The sequence below is a fragment of the Hemiscyllium ocellatum genome, chromosome 35 (assembly GCF_020745735.1).
Source record: "Hemiscyllium ocellatum isolate sHemOce1 chromosome 35, sHemOce1.pat.X.cur, whole genome shotgun sequence".
Classification (NCBI taxonomy): Eukaryota; Metazoa; Chordata; class Chondrichthyes; order Orectolobiformes; family Hemiscylliidae; genus Hemiscyllium; species Hemiscyllium ocellatum.
The window spans coordinates 46,157,114-46,182,620 of record NC_083435.1 but is presented as its reverse complement, the minus strand read 5'-3'; positions in this window follow the sequence as shown (position 1 = coordinate 46,182,620).

Genomic DNA, 25,507 nt, shown 5'->3' with positions numbered 1-25,507 from the left:
CATTAGCTTTCCTCGCACTCCTGCACATGCCTGCCAACATTCAGCAACTGGTCAACCATGACACCCAGGTCTGGGTGCAACTTGCTGAATGGGGAAGCAGGCTTGACGAGCTGAATGGGCTCCTCCTGTTCCTACTTACTCTGTTTCTACATCTCTATGCAAGATAAATGTATTTACTTGAAATGCCTTCTCTATCTGTTCCTGACACGAGAATGTAGATTTAGGTTTGCCCACTGAGATGGGAGGTTTGGTTTCAGACGTTTCTTCACCATACGAGTTAACATCAGCAATGAGCTCCCAGAGGAAACACTGGTGGAATGGATCCCTATTTATTTATGTGTCAAGGCAATGTCATTTCATGTCGTGACATCATTTCCTGGCGTGATGTCTTTTCCTGATCTTTTTCTCAATGGTGGTAAATGGGATTCAAGTCAACGTGCTTGTGGCTAGAGTTCCGGTTGGAATGTCATGCTTCTTGGACTTCTCAGGCATATCTCTGTTTGGGTTCTCCTAGGATGGAAGTGTTGTCCCAGTTGAAGTAGTGTCCTTCCTCATTTGTATGTAAAGATACTACTGAGAGTGAGCCAAGCCTTTTTGTGACTAGTTGAAGTTCATGTGTCCTGGGGGCTAGTGATCTGCCTGTGTGTCGAATCTAATGTTTGTCAGTGTTCTTGCAATGTATTTTCAACATGACATTAGTTTTTCTTGTTGTCTGTATCGGGTATTTCAAGTTCATTAGCTGCTATTTAAGTGTGTTGGTGGGTTTATGGGCTACCATCACACCAAGAGGTCTGAGCAGTCTGGCAGTCATTTCCGTGATACCTTTGATGTCCAGGAGAGTGGCTAGATTTCTAGACGTGTTCTGTCTGTTTGTTTAGGTTTGTTGAGTATTCTTTCATTTTGAATACACTGTATATGTAACATTCCTCTGGTCTTCATAATTCCTCTGCGCTGTAATGTGTGGTGGCTTGTTGGAATAATGTTCTAATGCAGCTTCGTTAGTGGGTGTTTGGACGTAGTTCAATATTTGTCAGTATGTGTTGTTTTCCTGGAGACAATTGTTTGAAGTTCCCCTTTGGCTGTTCCATCTACTGCGACATCTAGGAATGGCAGCTTTGTTGTTTGTTTTCTCCTCTCCAGTGATTTTGTTTTGCCAGTAAGGTTATTATTGATGGTCATGAAGATTTCCTCTAATTTGTTTCATTGAATGATGACATAGGTGTCGCCCATGTAGCGAACGCAAAGTTTGGGTTGGATAGTTGGCAGAGCTGTTTGTTCGAGTCTCTGCATTACTGCCTCAGATCAGAACCCTGGTATCGGAGATCCCATGGGTCTGTCTGTAAGTTTCGTTGTTCAAGGTAAAGTGGGTGATAAGGTATAGATCCACTACCTTGACGATACTGTCCTTGCTGATGAGGTTGGTGGTGTTTGGTGTTTGTGTCTTTGATTCTTCTGATAGTGCATTCAGTGTTTCCTTGGCCAGGTTACTGTTGATGGATGTGAACAGGACTGTTATCTCAAAGGAGACCATTATTTAGTCCTTTTCTCTCAGCGTCTTTGATGATCTTCAGAAATTCTTGGGTGGAGTGAATGGATTGGTTTGACTCTTCGACGAAGTGTTTTAGTTTTTAGTGTAACGTCTTGGCTAATCTGAACGTTGCTGTTACTTTTACTTCTTCCAAAGTAGCATTAGTTCTCACCAGCATTTTCTTACATCTGTCCTCATATTGCTGCAACAATCCATTCAACTGCATTCTTTGATCCTGAGACAGATCGTTCACTATCCTACTCCAGTACCCACAGACATCCTCATTGTTTAACATATTTTGAGGCACACAAACAGCACAGCATCTGGATTTGATTCCTCACTCTGTGGGGCAGTAACTAACACGTGTTTCTCCAGTAACTTCTGTCTATTACAACAAGATTTCAATATTTTCACATGACATACAATGCAGTTTTTTTTCTCGTGGCATTTTAACCAGATTGATTACCTGACTAAGCTTTTAGGGACCACCAAACCTGGCTTTGAAATGATCCTCTACCACTCGTAAGAATGTTAATACGTTATCCCCATGGGAAAACGACTGAATTTCAGTATTTTTATCTACCACCTGATTCATTTTATGTTCTGCTTTCTTCAGGTGCTGCTTAGCTAACTCAGCTACCTGATTTAATCTCTCCCTCACCTCCAATATGTAATCCAAGCGTGAGGTCTCCAACTTTGGTCCTGCCAATTTCTCTTTCATTAATTTCAAAGCCCATCACTTCATGGCTGAAAGTTAACTCAAAGAGAGTAAACTAAGTTGATTAGTTCGGGGCATCTCCAATGGCAAACAATACGAACAGGAAACCTTTTTCCCTAACATACTGGTAACCCTGACTGTACGTTCTTAACATGGTCTTCAGGTCTGATTCCACCTTTCCAAAGCTGCCTGGGATTCAGGATGGTATGCGCTTGACAAAGTGTTACATGCCTTAGCTATCTGTGACTTCCTTTAACTGTCTAGCAGTAAAATTAGACCCGGCCTGATTAAATCTCTCTGGGTAGCCAAGAAAGCTAATAACATTTTGCTAGCATCCTTTTTGCCTTAATGGAATTGCCTCCAAAGGTCTGGTGGGCACATCCATTATCATGAGCAAGTAATGGTTTCCACTTTTAGTTTGCGGGAGGAGACCTGCACAATCAATCAGAACTCACATGAAAGGTCCTTCGAAAGTGGGAATTGGCACAAATGTGCTGGTTTTATTACAGCCTGTGGCTAACCTACGACTTGGCACATTTGACATGTATAGTAAAAGTTAACCACATCCTTGTGCATTCCAGGCCAATATAAATGCTTTTGTACCTTTGCCTGGGTCTTCCTTACACGTCGGTGATCTCCGACAGGTAGTTCATGAGCTACCCATAACACTTCCTCTCTATATGCTACCACCAACACCACACTTCTGCCCATTTCTCCTCTGCGCTAACCTACCATGGTCTCCATTTCCATCTTAGGATTCCATCTTTAAGCTAATAACCCTCAGGAATACTTTCTGACTCCTTTTCAGAGCATGCATCGACATGTATATCATTTTCTTGTCTCGTCTTTCTGTTGTAAGTCCATTAGCTTTTGAGGCCTAAACATTTCTCCCTGGCCCCCTGCCTGTTCGCGTTTTCCTCACCGGTACGTTAAACAGGGCGTTTGCTGACTGAACCTCAACTCTTCCATCTACCTCTTTAGTTTTTGCTTCATGCTGTAACATATGACAGTGCGATCTGGTTACTACGCAGTGTGGGAAAATACCAGGATATTTCCGTTTTAAGTCTTCCATTTCTTGGTCTTCCATGGGCTTCTGCACAACAAGGGGCGGCTCTCCCACCTTGGATACGAGTCAAATCATTCCCAAGAATAAACTGTATTTCTGGGCCCGACACTCTGTCAATTACTCCCACCGTTACTTCCCCAGTCTTGAGTTGGTACTCCAACTTGATCTTACAGAGGGGAACACAAAGTTACTGTCCATCTAACTCACAAATTAGCACACTTTCTCGGGTAACAGGTCAGAAAGTGTGCAAATCCGATCATTTCTTCCTATTAGGGACTGATTAGGTCTGGTATCTCTCAAAATTATAACTTCTTCCCTGTTCATTCTGAGTAAATGTAACCCACAGAGGCGAAGTCTTTATACAGATCAGGCATTAACTCCATATCCAGCCCCTGCCCAGGCTGTGCACAGTCCTGCAGCTCCTGGACTTTTCTCAGGGTTACCTTTACTACCTTCACTAATGCCATTGACTTCGCTTCTTTTCCCCACATCTTTACCCATAGTGCCTTGTTTTAATTATCTGCACTGTGACATTACAGGTGCCACTTTTCCGCAGTGGAAACATCTGAAGCTATTCACCTCCCTTTCAAGCTATTGGGCTTCTGCTTTATCATGTGGTAAACTATTACCAGTGTGCTCTACTTTTCGTTTTGGAATGTAGGATCTCCCTTTCTCCCAATTTCTATCCCTCCCTAGTCAGAAGCTAAACACATATTCATCTTCGATCTCTGCCACTCTTCACACTTCTTGAACTTCTGTTCATCCACATGAATTCCTATCATCTCTGGAAATGAGTTTTCAAACTCCTCCAGCAGAATAATCCCTCTCAGAGCCTCATAGGTCTTACTGACTTTTAAGTCCCACAACCATCTATCAAAATCACTCTGTTTAATACTTTCAAACTCAACATAAGTATGACCTGGTTCCTTCTGTATATTTTTGACCCGCTGTCTATACGCTTCTGATACTAACTTGCAAACACTTAAAATAATCTATTTGACCTCTTTATAATCTCTTGAAACCTCACTTGACAACACTGCAATTACCTCACTGGATCTGCCAATCAGCTTAGTCTGAACTAGCATGACCCACATGTACTCTGACTACTCCATCTGTCGAGTCAATTTCTCAAATGAAATAAAGAAGGCTTCAACTTCTTTCACATCAAAATGTGGCAGTGTTTTAATATATTTTTGTATATCACTACATTCTCTCTTCATCTCCATCCAATTAACTTTAACTTTCCTAACTAATTCACAGCTTCTGAATTTCAAATTCTCTCTCTTTCTCTCACCCTTCCTTCTCTCTCTCACTTTCTCTTCCTTCTCTGTCTCTTTCTCCCACCTTTGCTTTTTCCAGCACCACATTTTATGACTCTGATCTCCAGCATTTGCAGTCCTCACTTTCTTGCAATACAATATCATAGCCTGATTAATAGGACCTTACAATCCAACAGTAAGGGGGCATTCCGAACGTGTCTAAGACGCCTGTTTGGTGTCGGATGGAGCATTGTGTCCGGTTCTGAATGCCACACTTTCGAAAGTATGTTAATCCATTTCAGAGACCCCACACAATGTTTCCTGGGACGTGAAAAGTCAGTTATAAAGATCTATTGCAGAACACGCTGGTCCATTTGGACAGAGAACACTGGGAGGAGATCTGATTGAAGTGATTAAAAACTATGCGATATCTGAATGGAATATATGGTCAGAAAATATTCTCATTTGAGAAATGGTCAGGAAAGAACGGGCACATGTGGAAAGAGTTCATTTAAAGGATAAAAGACAGTTATGAGGGAAAAAAAATGTTTTCACACAACATATAGTAAAGGTCCGGAGTGCCCTCCCTGAGAGCAAAGTGGAGGCAGTTTTTAATAAGACATTCAAGTGGGGATGAGACAATTAGTTTAAAGACAGCCACGTCCATTGCTGCGGACAGTAGGTTGGAGAATGACACTAATTGAAAAGTCATTTGGGAGAGGCAGTACAGCCAATAAGCTGATAGATGGATTTCTGTGTTGTAATATTCTGTGATTGGATCATTAATATTGAAACAGTCTTGACCAGAAACAGCAATCGCTCTTAATGCCATCAATTTAGGAAGAAGCATTTAGCCATTGAAATGATTACACAGAGAAGACAGCAACTCCACCCGAGATGAAACTGGCGTCTTAGACAAGTTCAGAATGACCCCCTTATTGTTGCATCCAGCGAGGTGCGAATCAAATTGGTTCAATTGTATTCTCTATGGAGCTTACTCCTTACCTTGTGGGCAAACTGCAATTTGGTCAAAATGTTTTAGGTCAGTTGGGAACATTACACTGACCTGAATGATATGGATGTTTCAAGAATGTCATAAATTGAACAGAAAGTTGGCTTTTTCAACAATTAAATAAACTTCTTACCAGGAGGCTACGGTTGAAGTATGTTACTTTTACAGATGGGAAGAAGAGACCAGTCAGAGACAATGGATTAATAGATCTTGTTCCTTTTATGTCAGGTGTGAAAAGTGATGATTTTTGTCATCAAACATTGCCATTGTATATAATGTTGAACAATGGGACCACGTCTATTTGTGCTAAAACATTGTGACGACTAACATAAGACATAGATTGTTCCTTATCCTGTTCGTTCTAGCCTGTGATTCTATGGAACAACATCTAATGGATGCAGTTGCATTTAATTGCTGCATGCTTCGTATCAAACTGTTCAAAGATGTTATGACACATCCCTGGAATAGGTGGCACTTGAAAACCGACTCACTGGCTCAGATGTAAGGACACTGCTACTGCATCCCAGAGCTCTCCATATTAGGACGATTGACTTACTTCATTATTTTACAAATGAGAGCCAGAGGACGCTGAACGAAATTCTTCAACTCATTTCGGAACTTTCCCTGTGAAACTCCATAAATGAAGCTGTTTGTACAAGTACTCAAATTCCTAAGCATATACCCACATTGTTCAGAAATGGTGTAAGGGTCATTGTAATTTGTTTCTAAAAATTGTATGTCTGTAAACTGCACAGATATAAAAAACATAAGCATAACAATCCATAACACAAAGAAAGTGCCAGATATGGCAAGAAGTAAAATGATGGATTTCCTTCTGTTTTCCAACTCAGGGTCAGTATGATCCTGAGTATCCCGCTTTCCTTGGAGTTTACTCCTCAATCTGTTGGTTACCACAATGTGTCTGATGGTCAGAATGTTGAGCGGCCCGATTAAAACAAATGGTGCAAATCGGGTTAAAACTGCGTCAACCCACAGAAAAGCTGCCCATTGTGGTAAGACATAAAAGTCTGCTTTTACAGAGCAGGACCATGGGACATTTTCAATTATTTCCACAGGCTCAAATATAAAATAGAATGGAGAATTTTGCAGAATGCATAAAACACATACCACTGCTATCACCAACATGGCATTTTTCTCAGTGCAATATTTGGGTTGCCACTTTCGATAACAAATGCTAACAAATCGATCAAAGGTGAAAGTCACAGTTAGCCAAACAGAACAATCGATAGAGATAAAAAGAAATACCACATTGAGGCTACAAAGAGGGGTATAGTTCAGAAAGGTATCTGGGAAATAAGCATCTTCAATCTCAAACAGAATTACTTCAAATATCAGAACCATTAGATCTGCTACTGCCATGGCCACCAGGTAACTAGTGATGCACTTTGAGAGACCACACTTTCCTTGGGAGAGTATGACGATTGTCAGAAAGTTAGCTGCAAAATGAACACAAATAACTGATCATAAAATGCTCTTCAATGTAAGAGGATTTCATGTAATTTTAAACTTTTGTCCTTCATTGGCAAAGCTCTCTCTTTACCCATTCTAATGGATGAGGAGGCCATTTGCAGTTTTGTGGATTCAAATCATTGGATTTTCTGAATAACTATAAGATGATAGGTGCAGCCATTGACATCTTTGTAAAATACCAATACAAGGGAGCACTGTGATTAGTTCAACACTCCATCCATGACAGGATCGCTTCGAGACACTATGATGGAACAGTGCAAAATTACCCAAAGGAACACAAATTTCCTGCTAGTTTCATGATGCGCAAAAAGTAATCAGATGGATTTTGGAATTTAAATGTTTAACAATAAAGTTCAACTCAAGTGACTTGGAGTACTGCTGTATAAGAAGGGCCCCTCTGGTCACCTTCTCAGCGGCTTGGCTTGATACTAGTTCTTCCCAAGTAATAAATTTTCAATAGGGGAATGTGGGTCTTTCGGAAAGGTTTGAGATACTGCTGGTATGGAAAATGCAAAATCCATCAGCTATGGCTCCTAATGTACTTATCCATTAACTTTTGAAATAGCAGCTTGATGTCATGAGCTGTTGTGTCAAGGCTCCTTTCAGTCTTGATTCCATTTCATGCACCTGAACACCCACAGCTTTTCTCTGTTTGAATTTCTCATCCGCAATGTTGGGTTGGCAACCAGTGTGGGCTGTGGAATGAGAACAACAACACGGTGAATTTGACACACCAGCAGGGTGCCAGGGTGTTCATTAGAGGGCAAAATCTCATCCATTTGTGCCAGAGTTACAACTCTAACATGGACTTTCCCTCTCCCCTTCCCCCAAGAAGCTGGAAGTCACTTTTCCACTTGTCTACAGCGACTAAAGCTAAAGCTTGATCCCGATTTAAAAGTACAACACGTTCTCTGAAGTCATTCAGGACTGGACTTTGAAGGAGACTACCTCCTCTCGACTAACAAAATGGACAATTGGAAACTGGATCATATTCTTTGATTCTAATTATTACTGCACACAAATCAAACACTTCAAAAGAAGCAACAGTATCCTAACCAAACACCAGTAACAACTACATTGGAAGTTCTGCTACCAGCGAGAAGTGCCTTAACCAGGAACACCAACCAATGCAAGCACAGGATAGTAAATGTACTTGATTTGTCGGATCAGTGGATCTCCCATGGTCTCAGTGACGTGGAATCCTATGTTAGCATTATGAAAATATGTAAGTTCTTCTGTTCACATATTTATAACCGGTGGTACTTGCAAATGATGATTCAGCATTGCACAATGACTGGCATCAGTTTCACTCCATTGAACAAACAGCCTTAAGGCAAGCCACGTTAACCTGCTTCAATCTCTTTTATTCAAAAATGCTTTCATGTGACAAGAATCAAATGGTTATCAGACCTGACAAACACAATGATTTCGACCTTTCCATTCCTACCTACATTAATGATGGAGAGTTCTATGTACAGGGCTTTAGTGAGACCACATCTGCATTATGGCGTGCAGTTTAGGTCTCCATATCTGAGGAAGGATGGCCTGGTAATAGAGGGAGGGACATTTTAACTGACTGTAACCTAGTATGGCAGTGTGAAGGTTGATAAGTCCCCGGGGCCTGATGGTCTACATCCCAGGGTACTGAAGGAGGTAGCTCGAGAAATCGTGGATGCGTTGGTGATTATTTTCCATAGTTCGATAGATTCGGGATCAGTTCCTGCGGATTGGGGGTGACTAATGTTATACCACGCTTTAAGAAAGGTGGGAGAGAGAAAGCAGGAAATTATAGACCAGTTAGTCTGACCTTAGTGATGGGAAAGATGCTGGAGTCTATAATAAAGGATGAAATTACGACACATTTGGATAGTTGTAACAGGATAGGTCAGAGTCAGCATGGATTTATGAAGGGGAAATCATGCTTGACTAATCTTCTGGAAGTTTTTGAGGATGTAACTCTGAAGATGGACTAGGGAGATCCAGTAGATGTAGTGTACCTGGACTTTCAGAAAGCTTTTGATAAAGTCCAACATAGGAGGTTAGTGAGCATAATTAGGGTGCATGGTATTGGGGGCAAAGTACTAACTGGGATTGAAAGTTGGTTGGCTGATAGGAAACAAAGAGTAGTGAAAAACGCCTCCATTTCGGAATGGCAGGCAATGACCAGTGGGGTACTGCAGGGATCAGTACTGGGACTGCAGTTTTTTTCAATACATGTTAATGATATAGAAGATAGTATTCATAATAACATTAGCAAATTTGCTGACGATACTAAGCTGGGTGGCAGGGTGAAATGTGATGAGGATGTTAGGAGATTACAGGGTGACCTGGACAAGTTAGGTGAGTGGACAGATGCATGGCAGATGCAGTTTAATGTGGATAAATGTATGGTTATCCACTTTGGTGGCAAGAACAGGAAGGCAGATCACTACCTCAATGGAATCAATTTAGGAAAAGGGGCAGTACAGAGAGATCTGGGTGTTCTTGTACATCAGTCAATGAAGGTAAGCATGCAGGTACAGCAGGTAGCGAAGAAGGCTAATTGCATGCTGGCCTTCATAACAAGAGGGATTGAGTATAGAAGCAAAGAGGTTCTTCTGCAACTGTACATACCTGGAGTACTGTGTGCAGTTCTGGTCTCCAAATTTGAAGAAAGACATTCTGGCTATTGAGGGAGTGCAGCGTAGGTTCACGAGGTCAATTCCTGGAATGGCGGTATTATCTTACACTGAAAGACTGGAGCGACTGGGCTTGTATACCCTTGAGTTTAGAAGACTGAGAGGGATCTGATTGAGACATATAAGATTATTAAAGGATTAGACACTCTGGAGGCAGGAAACATGTTTCCACTGATGGGTGAGTGCCAAACCAGAGGACACAGCTTAAAAATGCGGGGTAGACCATATAGGATAGAGATGAGGAGAAACTGCTTCACCCAGAGAATGGTGGCTGTGTGGAATGCTCTGCCAGAGAGGGCAGTGGAGGCCCAGTCTCTGGATTCATTTACAAAAGAGCTGGAAAGAGCTCTCAAGGATTGTGGAATCAAAGGTTATAGAGATAAGGCAGAAACAGGATACTGATTAAGGATGATCAGCCATGATCATATTGAATGGTGGTGCAGGCTCGAAGGGCACAATGGCCTACTTCTGCACCTATTGTCTATTGACTCATGTCAAAAGAGAGAGATTGTATTTTTTCGGACTATATTTACTGGAATTTAGAAGAATGAGTGGGAATCTCACGGAACTCAATGAACTTTCATCATGATGCTCCTGATGACTAGGAAACTAGCACTAGGGGGTCACAGGTTCACAGGATTCCGGGGTAGGGCATTTAACTCTGAGATGAGGAGAAATGTCTTCACCGAGGGAGTGGCGAGTCCGTGGAAGTCTCTGCTACAGAATGCAGTTGTAGCCAAAACGTTGAATATTTCCAAGGAAAATTAATTTTAAAGGCAACAGAGGTCAAAGGGCTTGGGAAGGGCGATGGAATTGGGAGTGCGTTGAAGCCGCTGCCATGACAATATTGAACCATAGGTAGACATAGGAAATGGTTGCAAGAGGAGGCCATTCAGCCCTTCGAGCCTGCATCATCATTCAATATTATCATGGCTGACCGTGCAATTTCAATACCACATTCATGCTTTCTCTCCATACTCCTCCATCACTTTAGCCACAAGGGTCACGTCCAGCAACCTCTTGAATATATCTAATAAACTGTCCCCTATAGCTTACTGTGGGAGAGAATTCCACAGGGTCACAACTCGCTGAGTGAAGACACGTTCCTTCATCTCAGCCGTGAATGGTTTACCCTTATTCTTAGAATGTGACCGCCGGTTATGGACTTTCCTGGCTTTGGGAATATACTTCTTGAATCGAGCCTGCCCAATTCCAGCAGGAGTTTATATGCTCCTATGAGATTTCCCACCTCCTTTTCTTCTAAATTCCAATTAGGACAAGCCCAAGCAACCCATTCTTTCATCATTCTGTCAGTCCTGCCATCCCGCAAAATAGTCTAGTCACCCTTTGCTGGACTCCCTCAATCACAAGAGTGTCAATCCTTGGACTAGAAGACCAAAACTGTAAACAGAATTCAAGGTGCAGCCGCACCAAGACCCTATATATCTTGAGAAAGAAATCTCTACACCATCACTCAAATCGTCTCACTCAAATCATCTTATTAAAACCGTCATGCCATTAGCTTTCCTCGCACTCCTGCACATGCCTGCCAACATTCAGCAACTGGTCAACCATGACACCAGGTCTGGGTGCAACTTACTGAATGAGGAAACAGGCTTGACGAGCTGAATGGACTCCTCTTGTTCCTATTTATTCTGTTTCTACATCTTTATGCAAGAGAAATTTACTTACTTGACATGCCTTCTCTATTTTTTCCTGACACGAGAATGTGGGTGTAGGTTTTCCTGCTGAGATGGAAGTTTGGTTTCAGACGTTTCGTCACCATACGCAGTAACATCATCAGTAAGCTCCCAGAGGAAACACTGGTGGAATGGATTCCTTTTTATTTATGTGACGAGGTTTCCTTTGGTTGGCAACGTCATTTCATGTGGTGACATCATTTCCCGGCGTGATGTCTTTTCCTGATCTTTTTCTCAGTGGTGGTAAATGGTATTCAAGTCAGCGTATTTGTGGATAGAGTTCCGGTTGGAATGTCATGTTTCTTGGACTTCTCGCACATGTCTCTATTTGGCTTGTCCGAAGATAGATGTTTTGTCCCAGTCTAAGTAGTGTCCTTCCTCATTTGCATGTAAAGGTACTACTGAGATGGGGCCACATCTTTTTGTCACTAGTTGATGTTCATCTTTTCTGGAGGCTAGTGATCTGTCTGTTTGCCCAATGTAATCTTTGTTACTGTTCTTGCAATGTATTTTGCAAATGACACTAGTTTTTCTTGTTGTCTGTGTAGGGTCCTTCATGTTTATTAGCTGTTGTTTAAGTGTGTTGGTGGGTGTATGTGCTACCATCATACCAAGAGGTCTGAGCAGTCTGGCAGTCATTGCCGAAATACTTTTGATGTCGAGGAGAGTGGTTAGATTTCTAGACGTGTTCTGTTTGTTTGTTTGGGTTTGTTGGGTACACTTTCATTTTGAATGCACTGTATATGTGACTTTCCTCTGGTCTTCATAATTTCTCTGTGTTTCAGTGTGTGGTGGCTTGTTGGAATAATGTTTTAATGCACCTTCGTTTGTGGATGTTGGCATATAGTTTAGTATTTGTCTGTATGTGTTGTTTTCCTGTATACACTTGTTTGAAGTTCCCCTTTGGCTGTTCCATCTACTGCGACATCTAGAAATGTCAGTTTTATTGTTTGTTTTCTCCTCTTCAGTGATTTTTCTTTTGCCAGTAAGGTTATTATTGATGGTCATAAAGGTTTCCTCTAATTTATTTCATTGAATGATGACAAAAGTGTTATCCACATAGCAGACAGAAAGTTTCAGTTGGATGGTTGTAAAAGTTGTTTGTTCAAGTCTCTGCATTACTGCCTCTGCTCAGAACCCTGGTCTCGGAGATCCCATGTAAGTTTCGTTGGATGCTGTCTGAACTGCTGTGCTTTTTCAGCACCACTCTAGTCTAAAATGTAAGTTTTGTTGTTCAAGATGAAGAGGGTGGTAAGGTGTAGGTCCACTAGCTTGAAGATACTGACTTTGCTGATGAAGTTGGTGCTGATTGATGTTTGTGTCTTTGGTTCTTCTGATAGTGCAGTCAGTGTTTCTTTGGCCAGGTTGCTGTTGGTGGACATGAACACGGCTGTTATGACAAAGGAGACCATTGTTTCGTCCTTTACTACCTTGGTGTCTTTGACTGTCTTCAGAAAATCTTGTGTGGAGTGAATGGATACTTTGAGTCTTCTACTAAGTGTTTTAATCTTTGGTGTTGCTTCTGGGCTAATCTGTACATTGCTGTTCCGGGATCTGAGGCAGGCTCATGTTTTGTTAATTTTGCATAATCCATAGAAGCGTGGTGTGTTGGATCCATTTGGATTGCTTTCTTGGAAGTTGGTCTTGTTTATTTCTCCAGCTTTCTGAAGTGATTTGAGTAGGGATGCCAGTACTTTTCTGGTTATGGGTCTAGTCTACCAACATTTATTGTTGGTAAGTGTTTTTAGTGAGTTCGGTTTCTCAATGTAGTCTCTTTGATTTAAAATGACAATCAGGCAAACTTCATCTACAGGTAGCATAACAATGTTATTTTGTCTTTTTTTTAAGTTGTTTTAATGCTTTCCTTTCTTGTATATTGAGTGTGTTTCCTTCCTTTTTCCTGCTTAATGTTGGTGTGATACCATACCACCAGTGCTTCATCGAAAGAATTAAGCCGATAGGGATGTTGTTTTATTGGAACAACATTGTGTACTTTCACCTCATGCAGAATAGCATACCTCATTGTATTCTTGCATCTGTCCTCATATTGCTGCAACAATCCATTCAACTGCATTTTTTGCTCCTGAGACAGTCATTCACTAGCCTTCCCCAGCCCTCAAGGGCTTCATCATTGTTTGACATATTTTGAAATCCACAACATCTGGATTTAATTCCTCATTCTGTGGGGCAGTAACTAACACGTGATTATCCAGTTCCTTCTGTCTATTGTAATAAGGTTTCAACATTTTCACATGAAATGCCCAATGCAGTTTTTTTTCTATCTGGCATTTTTACAAGATAGTTTACCTGACTCCATTTTTTTCTCAATTTGACAGGGACAACTAAGCTTGGCTTTTAAGTGATCTCCTACCATTAGTAAGAATATTAATACGTCATCTTCATGGGAAAACATCTGAATTACAGTGTGATTAACTGCCACCTGATTCATTCTATGCTGCGCCCTCTTTAGGTGCTGCTTAGCTAACTCAGCTACATGACTTCATCTCTCCCTCACCTCCAATAAGTAATCCAAGTGTGAGATCTCCGAATTTAATCCTGCCAACTTCTCTTTCCTTAATTTCAATGCCCTCCCACTTCGTGGCTGAAAATTAACTCAAAGCAAGTCAACTAAATCAATTACTTTGGTTCATCTCAATGGTAAACAATACGTACGGAATACCGTTATCCCAAACGTACTGGTAATCCTGACAGTACGTCATCAGGGCATTTGCTGACTGAACCTCAACTCCTTCAATTTTCTCTTTACTTTTTGCTTTGTGCTGTAACTTATGACAGTGGGATCTGGTTGCTGCACAGTCTGGGAAAATACCAGGATATTTCTGTTTTAACTCTTCAGTTTCTTGATCTTCCTTGGGCTTCTCCACAACAAGAGGTGTCACTCACCTTGGATCCTACAAATCATCTCCAAGAACAAACTGTATTCCTGGAACTGACACCCTGTTGGTCACTCTGACTGTAACTTTCTCAGTCTTGAGTTGGTACTCCAACTTGATCTTACAGAGGGGAATGCTAAATTTCTGACCATCTGTCACACAAATTAGCGCACTCTCTCGGGTAACGGGTCAGAAAGAATGCAAATACGATCATCTCTTCCGATTAAAGACTGATTAGATCCTGTATCTCTCAACATTATAACATCTTCCCCTTCTCCCCCTGTTCTTCCTGAGTAAACGTTATCCACAGAGGCGAAGTCAGGCACTAACTCTACATCCAGCCCCTACCCTTTGATTTCACGTGTGCCACTTTACCACAGTGAAAACGTCTGAAGCCATTCACCTCCCTTTCATGATATTGGACTTCTGTTTGAAACTATTACCAGTGTGCTCTACTCTGTTTTGTAATGTAGGGTCCCAATTTCCATCCCTCCCTTGTTGGAGGCTAAATTTCACCTTTTGCACCAACGCATATTCATCTCCCATCTCTGCCGCTCTTCACACTTCTTAAACTTTCTGTTCATCCACATCAATTCTTATCATCTCTGGAAGTGAGTTTTTAAACTCCTCCAGCAATATAATCTCCCCGAGAGCCGCAAAGTTCCAGGCTATTTTTAAGTCCCACAACCATCTATCATAATCACTCTGTTTCATTGTTTCAACCTCAACATAAGTCTAACCTGGTTCCTTCTGTATGTTTCTGAACTGATGCCTGTACACGTCAGAAATAAATTCATAAGCACTTAAAACAGTCCGTTTGACCTCTTCATAATCTCTTGAAACCTCATCCGACAGCACTGCAAATGCGTCACTGGATCTCCCTACCAGTTTAGTCTGAACAAGCATTGCCCACATGTTCTCTGACCACTCCATCTATCGAGCCAATTTCTCAAATGAAATGAAGAAGGCTTCAACATCTTTCTCATCAAAATTTGGCAGTGTTTTAATATATTTGTATACAACAATTCCTTCTCTCTTCATCTCCATCCATTAACCTGAACTTTCCTGACTAATTCGCAATTTGAATTTCAAGTTCTCTCTCGTTTTCTCTTTCTTCTCTCTCTTTCTAACAGCCTCCTTTCTTTCTCTCTTTCTCTTCCTTCTCTCTCTATTTCTCTCTCGCTTTCTGTTTCCTCTCTCTCTCTCTCTTTCTATCGCCCTTTTTTAATCTTCTTACTCGATTTTCTTCAATTGTAAGATAGGTTTTTCAAACTCTGTCGCACTTGTCTGTGTTGCTGACGTGCGTAAGTGCTTAACTATCTCCCTTACTTTTCAGCTTTACTTGGGGGCCTGGTTTAGCACAATTCTAAAAGGATGGCGGGTTGTTTTGGTCTTTCTAAACTTTCTTAGCAAATTTGGGGCTCATCTTCAAACCCCAGTAATATGAAGAGCCATTTTCTCCCTTCTAATTTAACCAACCACGACTAACCAAAATTAAACAAATTGTCTCACTTCCGCTTTATTTAAATGTCTTAACTGTTTTAATCTGCTGGCATCTTTTTTACCCTAAATCAGTTCAATCTGTCCCAAATCTCAGACTGGATCTGTCTAAATCACAGTCTGAGCCCCAAACTGTTATGACACAGCAGTGAACCGTTCTGCTGACTAAACCAAACACCCAGAGAAGTTCATCCCGCCTCACAATCTGTTAAAGTATGCGTGATAGAGAACTCCCAAATTCCATTACTTAAAGAAAAAATATTGATTTGTTCTTTAACTCTAAAAGTCAACATTAAGCAGCAACTATTTCCAACTCTATTCCCTTTTTCTCTTAACTGGTTATTATCTGCCTCCAACTTTATAACAATAAACGGTTCCAAAAAAACAAGTTATTAAAATGACATCAACTTAATTTCAAAATCGCACGTCGACTCTTACCATCAGGGTCTGTCTTATTTCGGCTGAGAGATCTCTCGGGGTCGTCTTCTGTCTTTTACTGTGAAGATGTTTTATATGAAAAATGTGCCTTGGATAGAAAGTGTTTTGAATGGCAATCACTCTTGATGGTAGTTTAATCTCGATAGCAGTTTACTTTCTGTCTAACTTTCAAACTGCCTGCTTCTTTCCACCCCAAACATTGATCATCTCTATGCTTCGAGATTTGCAAAAACAATAAATCCAAACTCGATTGGGTTGAAGTATCCTGGGGTAAAATTTAACCCAATTGGTTAGATTCGAATTGTTGTTGAAGCAACTCAGGTATCTAGTTCACAGCCACATGCGATATATTTGCAACTTTCCATTACACTCTGAGACTGCTAGATAGTCATATGACAGATGCTTGCGAGCTCTCAGTGCAAAGCAGCATTCACTCTTTCTTAAAGGTATAGTAAACGACTTCAACTTCATAACACAGGGAAGGAAATCAAACGAGGATGTGTTATTGGTTACAACACAAAATGAAGAATCAATTTTAGGAGACTCTGAATTGGACACTCCTCAAAGGAAAGTGTATAAATAAGAAGTTGTCAAAAATTGTGATAAATTACTGAGTTACCTTCCAGAGGAAAATCGAGGTGACCTGAAAGAGTTATTGGTATAGCGTGGGGAGATATGTGGAAATAAGTTGAGAAGTACAAACATAATTATGCATGATGGGGATATAAGCGATTCTGTGATGATTAAGCAATATCCTTATAGGCATAGCCCTCTAAAGTTGGCACCCGTTGAAAATGAGGTTGGGTGCATGCTCTCAGAAGACATATTCGAAGTGAGTTATAGAGACTGGAGCTCACCCATCGTTCAGCTGCCAAAACCAGATGGCAACCAATGATTATGTGTGGACTTTGGCAAAGTCAATGCAATCCGAAAGACTGATGCATATCCAATTCCATGTTTGAACGACTGTGTTAAAAAGGTGGGACAAGCAACTTATTTTTCTAAGTTGGACTTGTCCAAAAGAGCGAAGACAATTTCGGTTTTTGTAAAGCCGAATGGATTATATCAATTTACATTCATGCTATTTAGTATGAAAATTGCCCCAGCCATATTTCAGAGACTAACCAGTAAGGGCATTCCAGATTACCCAATTGTGTCGTATATATTGGATGACATGATTTTCATTCACACGCGGAAGGAACATTTGCAACATTTATCAGAATTGTTTGATCAACTTCGGGGGGCTTGCTTGGTGAAAAGATGTACAATTAGTAAGTTTGCAGATGACACCAAAATTGGAGGTGTAGTGGTCAGTGAAGAGGGTTACCTCAGATTACAGCAGGATATTGACCAGATGGGCCAATGCGCTGAGAAGTGGCAGATAGAGTTTAATTCAGATAAATGCGAGGTGCTGAATTCTGGGAAAGCAAATCTTAGCAGGACTTATACACTTAATGGTAAGGTCCTAGGGAGTGTTGCTGAACAAAGAGACCTTGGAGTGCAGGTTCATAGTTCCTTGAAAGTGGAGTCGTAGGTAGATAGGATAATGAAGAAGGCGTTTGGTATGCTTTCCTTTATTGGTCAAAGCATTGAGGACAGGTGTTGGGAGGTCATGTTGCGGCTGTACAGGACATCGGTCAGGCCACTGTTGGAATATTGTGTGCAATTCTGGTCTCCTTCCTATCAGAACGATGTTGTGAAGCTTGAAACGGTTCAGAAAAGATTTACAAGGATGATGCCAGAGTTTGAGGATCTGAGCTTCAGGGAAAGGCTGAACAGGCTGGGGGTGTTTTCCCTGGAGTGTCGGAGACTGAGGGGTGACCTTACAGAGGTTTACAAAATTATGAGAGGCATGGACATTATAAATAGGCAAAGTCTTTTCCCTGGGGTGGGGGAGTCCAGAACTAGAGGGCATAGGTTTAAAGTGAGAGGGGAAACATATAAAAGAGACCTAAGGGACAACTTTTTCACACATAGGGTGAGAGGTGTATGGAACGAGCTGCCAGAGGATGTGGAGGAGTCTGGTACAATTGCAACACTTAAGAGGCATTTGGATGGGTATATGAATAGAAAGGGTTTGGAGGGATATGGGCCAAGTGCTGGCAGATGGGACTAGATTGGTTTGGGATATCTGGTCAGCATGGACAGGTTGGACTGAAGGGTCTGTTTCCATGCTATACATCTCTATGACTCTTTGACTCTATTAATCTGATTAAACATGCATTTGCCAAAGTGCAAGTCACTTTCCTGGGCGTTGTGACTAGACGTGGACAAATGGCACCACGGAATGCAAACACAAAGATAATTGAGCAGTTTCCCATGCCATCGGCAAAAACAGCAATACTACAATTCCTGGGATGGAATGTCTTTTATCAAAAGTTCATAGCATATTTTAGCAGTGTGACTGCTTCACTCACTGAATTACTAAAGAAAGGCAAGAAGTTTCAGTGGATAGTGAACTGGCAGAATTCATTTGACAGCCTGAAAGCTGCGTTAACCGCTGCCACACCGAATTATGTAAAGCCATTCAAGGTGGCTATCAATGCAAGTGATATGGGTGTCGGTGCTGTGTTTTTACAGGAAGATGACGAGAAGATCTAAAGACCTAAGGGGTATTTTTCCTGGGAATTGAGCATTCATCAGTAGAAACATTTGACAATTGAGAAGAGACTTCGAGCTTGGTGTCGGTGTTGCAACATTTCAATGTTTATGTTATCAGTAACATATCTGAGACAATCATATCTACTGATCATAATCCATTGAAGTTTGCGGAAAAATTTAAAGACAAAAACTTCTAGGCTGTTTAGATGGAGCTTATTGTTATAGCTATTTAATTTGAAAATTGTACATGTGTAGGACGAGAAAATGTGATTGCCAATGCATTGTCAAGACTTGGATGAGAAAGGGAAGGATTCGATGGTGGGAGTAAAACAGCATGGAATGGAATTTAGATTGCATGTTTGCATATTTATAGTCAATGTAACGTATATTGATGCTGCAGTGTACAAACATTTGAAGATTATGGAGTTTAAAACTGAAGCTGTCTTTGGATATTGATGGTTCATTTTTGAAGGGGGAGGTGTGATGATGCTGCTTCTTAAACAAGGTTATAGAACATAGAACTGTTATGTTATCTAGGTGGGTAACTCTAGTTTATCTTGCTTAGCCTAGGGATTATTCCTCCGTACCTTCAGTGAGGCCGTTACCGGTAGTGAATACCCTTGGTGAGAATTTTAACTACTGTCTGGTCCTAGAAACTTCCAACCCGGTTAGGCTTTATCGTAGGTCTATAGGTCATCCTTCAGTATTACCCCTTTCACCTATGAGTGAGAGCGGCTCGCCTTGAGCCAACCAAGCACCTTCCTACCGTTTGTAGTTCTTAACACTTCACAATAATAATACCAATATATCTTAATCAAATAACTGTTCGGCGATTCGTGAATGTATGTAAATTAAAAATGTAATTTATTGAAACATAAGAAAAGCAATCAATCTACAGTTACTCACTCTTAGCCTTACGGTTTTCTTAGCTCAAAATCCCGATTTAAAGTCGCGAGTCAAAATTACTTTAGTTTCTTAGATTCTTCTTCAGTCAAAGTTCCGATTCAAAGTCGCGGGTCGAGTTTATCTAGGATAAAGCAGAGCTTAGTTCCCTAAGTGTCCCTCAGGGGGATCTTTTGAGCAGGTGGCAAGTTAGTTGTCTCTTGTTTGAGATCTTTTGATATTGGTTCAATATGCACAAATGTGTCTTTTGTAGCAAGCCTGTTTTGGTTCAGTAGCCGAAGCGACATTGGTTCAGTGTCTCCTGTCAGCTAGTGGCAGGAGCGATTTGCCTGCTGTGAAGCTCTGCTTATATCCCTTACAAAGTTTGTCAAGCAATTACGTCATTAGTTCTAAGGACTGGGATCAGCTGTTTTACACCCGCTTAAAATCGTGCCGCGGTCAGCATTTAACACATGCTTGTTTAAAGGTCGCGTTTAATATCATTAGCATACAATAGCAAAGGGTTAGTGTGCAAACTTCAAATAGGTTTATCTGTTACGTGTCCGAAGTGAGCTTTTCAATGTTGATGATTCAGGTTCTCGTGACCTCTTGTTAAGCGTCCGAAGTGAGCTTTTCAATGTGGGTGATTCAGGTTCCCGTGACATCCCCCTCTTGAAAAGTGAGATTCGGTCAAGCGATTGTTTTTTAGTCCATAATAATAAAGTCTCCATACAATTGTACAGTATATTAAACATGCCAAGCCATACCTAATCAAAATGGTGAGGCTGTTGCTCATCTCCACCACTGTTGGCACTGCCACAGGCCGACCTCCTGTGTTTTGATGTCGATTTCAAGTATAATTCTCTTATTAATTTAACGAATGTAAATATCATGAAGAAAAAATCGATTCAAAGTCTTAGTCCTGCTTGGTTCCTTAAATTCATGCCGACTTTATTCCAGGCTTTAATTTTACTACCTTCAGCCTTGGCTAATCGTCGGTGCTGGTTTTTTCGGATCAGTTGTTGCAATACATAATAAAATGTTCAAGCTTAGTTTAGTCCATATCCTGTTATATCGTAGGCAGGTTAGTCAACCGGTGATCTTGTCAGAGTCACATATTATGCATTGGTTTTGGTTGTAATCGTCTAGTAGTGAGATGGGTTTACTTCACCATCCTTGGTTATTATGATGTTGTCATTTTTCACCGATGATCCGTTTCCATCCATTTTTTGCTTAGCCGTCTGCATAAGGGGGTGGTCGTTGTAAGTGTTGTGCAAGTTGTTGCCATTCCGATAACGTAAGTTTTTGGTTCAAGAGTTTGTTGCTTGGTTTCTGCCATTTTGGCTTTTTGGTTTTAGGATCGAGATCCTTTTGGTTCAGGTTTTTTGGTTTATTGGTTTTTGGATCGAGATCCTTTTGGTTCAGGTTTTTTGGTTTATTGGTTTTTGGTTCAGAATCTTTGGTTTCTTGGTTTTTGGTTCGTTTACTGGTTTGTTGTATTGGTTTTGGTTTGTTTTGATAAGAGGTTGTTTGTAAAATAGAATATCCAATTATTAAAAGTTTTATCACAAAAAAGAGTCTTAGTGCATAATACATCCAGCCCGGTTGATATTGAATACTAACCGTTATGCTGGCCATGATTAAAATTAAGCATGTGGAATATCCTCGCCTATTACTGCTCCAATATCTGAATCTATACTCTACCCCTAATATTAATAAAAATGCTATCATAATTCCTAAAACTAGGCTAGCTGTTTCCGTATTTGTTATGTCCCATAGCGCTTGTCCTCCTATAACTAATATGTATATGGGAATGGGTATCTTATGTTTAAGTGTGTCCCAGAGGGTTACTGGGAGTACAGTTGGGTGTTTCTGGTTCTTTAGGAATTCAATTACTTTATTGTATTTTTGTAAATTCTGATCCATTATTTTCCTGTGATCGAAATAGTGGGATTATTTGTAGGTATAAGGCCTTTAATTAGTGGTTTGGCGAATGGCCATACCACCACTACCAGTATCCATATAATCATTACTCCTACCAGGAAGGGGGCCAAATCTTCCAATCCGAACCAACTAAGTATCCAATAAATCCAATCATATATCTGTATCCATATATTCGCAGCTTTGCTCGTTGCATATGTGACTCTGTCTTGTATAGAACCCCACGCTATATTACTTGTGTGTTCTTTTACCCATATCTGCAGTTCTTCTTTTAGGGTTTTTTGTTCATTTCTCCTCGCTATCGTTATTTTATTTTTTAGATCTTTCAGCTGTTCATCTATTGTTTGTCCTGTAAAGTGGATCTCCATCCACTCCTGATCTGAGTATTCTGTTAAGAGCCTTTCTAGATGAGCTATGTTTGGGTCAGGTCTATCAATGTTTAGTCTGATCTCTTTTTTGTATGGTGTTTTCTGTTTTTTATTTTCCTTAATCAGTTCTCCATTACATCCTTTATCTCCTGTCTTGACCTTAAATTCTCCTGACTGATTGGTTAGCCATGTATTTCCTGTGGGGAAATATTCTACATAACAATCTTTTTTCCAATATATCGTTATATTCTTGTTACAAGGTCTGAGTGTAATTATATTTCCTTCCATTATCTCACAGGGTCTATCCTTTATCTTTGAACATTTTTCTCTTTTCATCCAGTCATTTTTTAGGCTCATCCATATGGGTCTTTGTATGTTAGTATTCACGTTAACGTTTCTTAGTACTTTACTTATTTTTACCAGGCTAATATAAATGTTTTGTTCCTTTTTCCTCTATTTGTGTTATAACTACCTGGGCTGTATAATCTTCTATAGTTCGGTTTTCTGATTTTATCACATTGTGTAGCCAATTTTGTTTAAGGTTACTTAATTGTTGCCTAAGACTGTTTTTTCCTTTTTCCCATGCCAATGTTTTCTGAATTGTAATTAGCTCCTTTATGATGTCTTTTCCTGCCTCCCATTGGATTTTTTGTCTTTGGAACATATCTTTTATGTGGTCTTCTGCTTGCTGTTGCCTGTTGTTGTTATTATTATTATTATTGTTGTTATTATTATTATTGTTAGCATTATTGATTAAAGCTATTCTCATCGCTGGGGATTGTTCCCAAAATGAACCATTTTTCTTGTTTTTGTAACAGTACAATTTACCCCAATGAAAACACCAGACGGTGTCATCTTCTACCTTTATTTCTGCATTAGTTCTGGTAATATTTTTTAACATTTTACTAAAGTGCTTTTTGTACCAGTCTGCATATACTGATTTCCACTTCATATTAAGATCTTCTTGTTTATAGTTGCTAATGTTCTTATAGTTGTCATATGGGACTTTATAAGTATAATCGCATTTGAATATTCCCTCTTGTATATATACCACTTTTCCACTATTGGGTGTTCTGCAATGCCATGGTCCATGGGTTTCGTTTCTTTTACACTGTGTCTCCTTTGTGCATTTCTTACTGAATCCATCCTTGCAGCAGTGGGTTTTGCTGGTGCATCCTATTATATGGGTTTCATTCTTATAATAGTGATAACAGGCGTTATTGGTTTGTCTATCGAATTCCTCGGTCTCTTCTATCCAAAAGTGTGATTTGGGGTTGGCATATTCTATCGCCTTTCCAATTCGATGATGGTGACAGGGGTCTAAGTATGGGTTAATAAGTTTCCTTATCTTACTTCCATTATTTGTTGTCATGACCTCTTTTATTATCTCTCTACTCTTTCTCTGGAAAATGGAGTGATCACAAATAATGAGAATTTGATTAGTGCGGGGTTCCCTCCTTACTTCATATCTTCCTAGGTTGGGTACTGTCGCATCATCTTCCCCTAATAACGTTATATATACTTGGTCATCATTATTTTGGGCCCATAATCTTTGTCCTTTTATTGCTCCTCCTTCCTTCTGATATTTCCATTTTCCTATGGCCTCCATAATAATTGGATGTTGAGTGTTTCTATTATTTAGGGGGTGTCCCTGATCTGGATATGAGCAATTATAATATGTTTCGTCTTCTGTAGCCTGAGTGCTTGGGTTTTCGGTGTATATACAATATAACCATTTTTCCCTTTCCAATTCCGTCTGATTTGTCTGGTTCCCTTTGATTCCTTGTATACTATATTTCTTTAGTTCCTTTTGCCATCTATCTAGCATTTTGTCAATTTCTTCGTCTTGTTCTAGGTCTTCACTTCCTAGTTCCTGTTTTAGTGCTATTTTATCTAACCAGAATTCACATCCTTCTAATTTTGTTCCTACTTCTTCTGCTGAGGGTCTAGGATCTTGTATCTCTTCATATAGTTGTGCATTTATTCCTTGATGTAGCATTATTCCTATTCCTATTATTATCCAACTCCGCATTGTACCTCCAGTAATTATTGTTGCCATGCCTATCAAAGATGTTGTGTTTGTGTTTATCTCATCTACTCTGGCACATTCTATATTTTTATTTACTACATCTTTTAGTATTCCTCCTACTGTCAGGAATATTATGACCGTTATCAAGAGAACATGTTGACCTATTTTGAAAATACTGCATCTGGTGTTTTGCCTCGTTAGGTGTTCTTTTTCGTCCTTATTCTTTTTCTCCTTTTTTACTTTCTTTTTTCTAGCTCTGATTCCTTTTTCTAAATCTTTGCTTTGCACCTTTTTTGTGTTATACTGTTTCCACCATTTCTTCCAATTTATGCTAACCCTTTTTGTCTGAGGTGAGAATTTTTCTTGTGCTGCTTTACTCTCTCCCTCTTCCATTTCCTTTAGGTATAATTCTATCCATTCAGTCATTCTTTTGTGACGGGTCTAATATTGTCAATTGAAAGTACCCTTTCCTTACCTTCTTTTCCAACTGTTACTGTTCTGTCTCCTACTTTGATTACCTGTTGAGGTAAATAATATCTAGGTTTAAAGGCTTTGCTTGTTTTGTTCTGTTTTTTCTCTTGTATCCAATCTCCTCTTTTAGGTTCTCAATATTTTCTTTCTGTTTTTATATTTTCTAATCTTTTTTCTCTCATTTCTTTTTTCTTTTCCTGTAGCATGTCCAGCCATTCTTTTTTCATCTTTCCCTGCTCTGGGGTTTCTGGTTTATTTTGAGTGTTCATTTGTACCCCAAACTTTAGATAGTGCGGAGTTATATGGTTCTCTGCTCCTACTAAGTCTATGGGCGTATTATTGATGGCCAGCTGTACCTCCTTTAACCAATGACTCCAACTTCCTCCACGAGAGGCCAACATTTTTGCCAGGGCTAGTTTGACATCTTGGTTTCTCCGTTCTACCTTTCCTGCCGATTCAGGATGGTAAGGTGTGCTAAACTCCAACTGTATCCCATGAGAGTAACACCACATGTTAAAGTCCTGTTTTTTAAATCCAGGTCCTTGGTCTGAGTGAATTACTCTGGGAGGTCCATTAGCGACCAGCATCAGCTCACTAGCTTCTATGACATCTTGGGCTCTACAACTGTTTGTCGGTGTCAGGGTGGTAAATCCAGTACATTCATCAATTATTACTAGACAATATTTAGTAGGCCTTTTAAATGGTTTTTTTACCATGGGAGGTCGGTAATGGGCCGATAAAATCCATTATCCATTTATCTCCTGGTTCCATGTTTTGTGGCCTAATTATGTAAGGTTCTTTTTTAATTCCTCCTTTTTTTGTTGTATTTCAGGCATATTTTACATTCTTGGCAGTATTTTTTAGTTTCTTGTTTTATCCCTGGCCACCAGTATTTCTGGAGTAAATGGGATTGTGTGGTCTTTATTCCTGG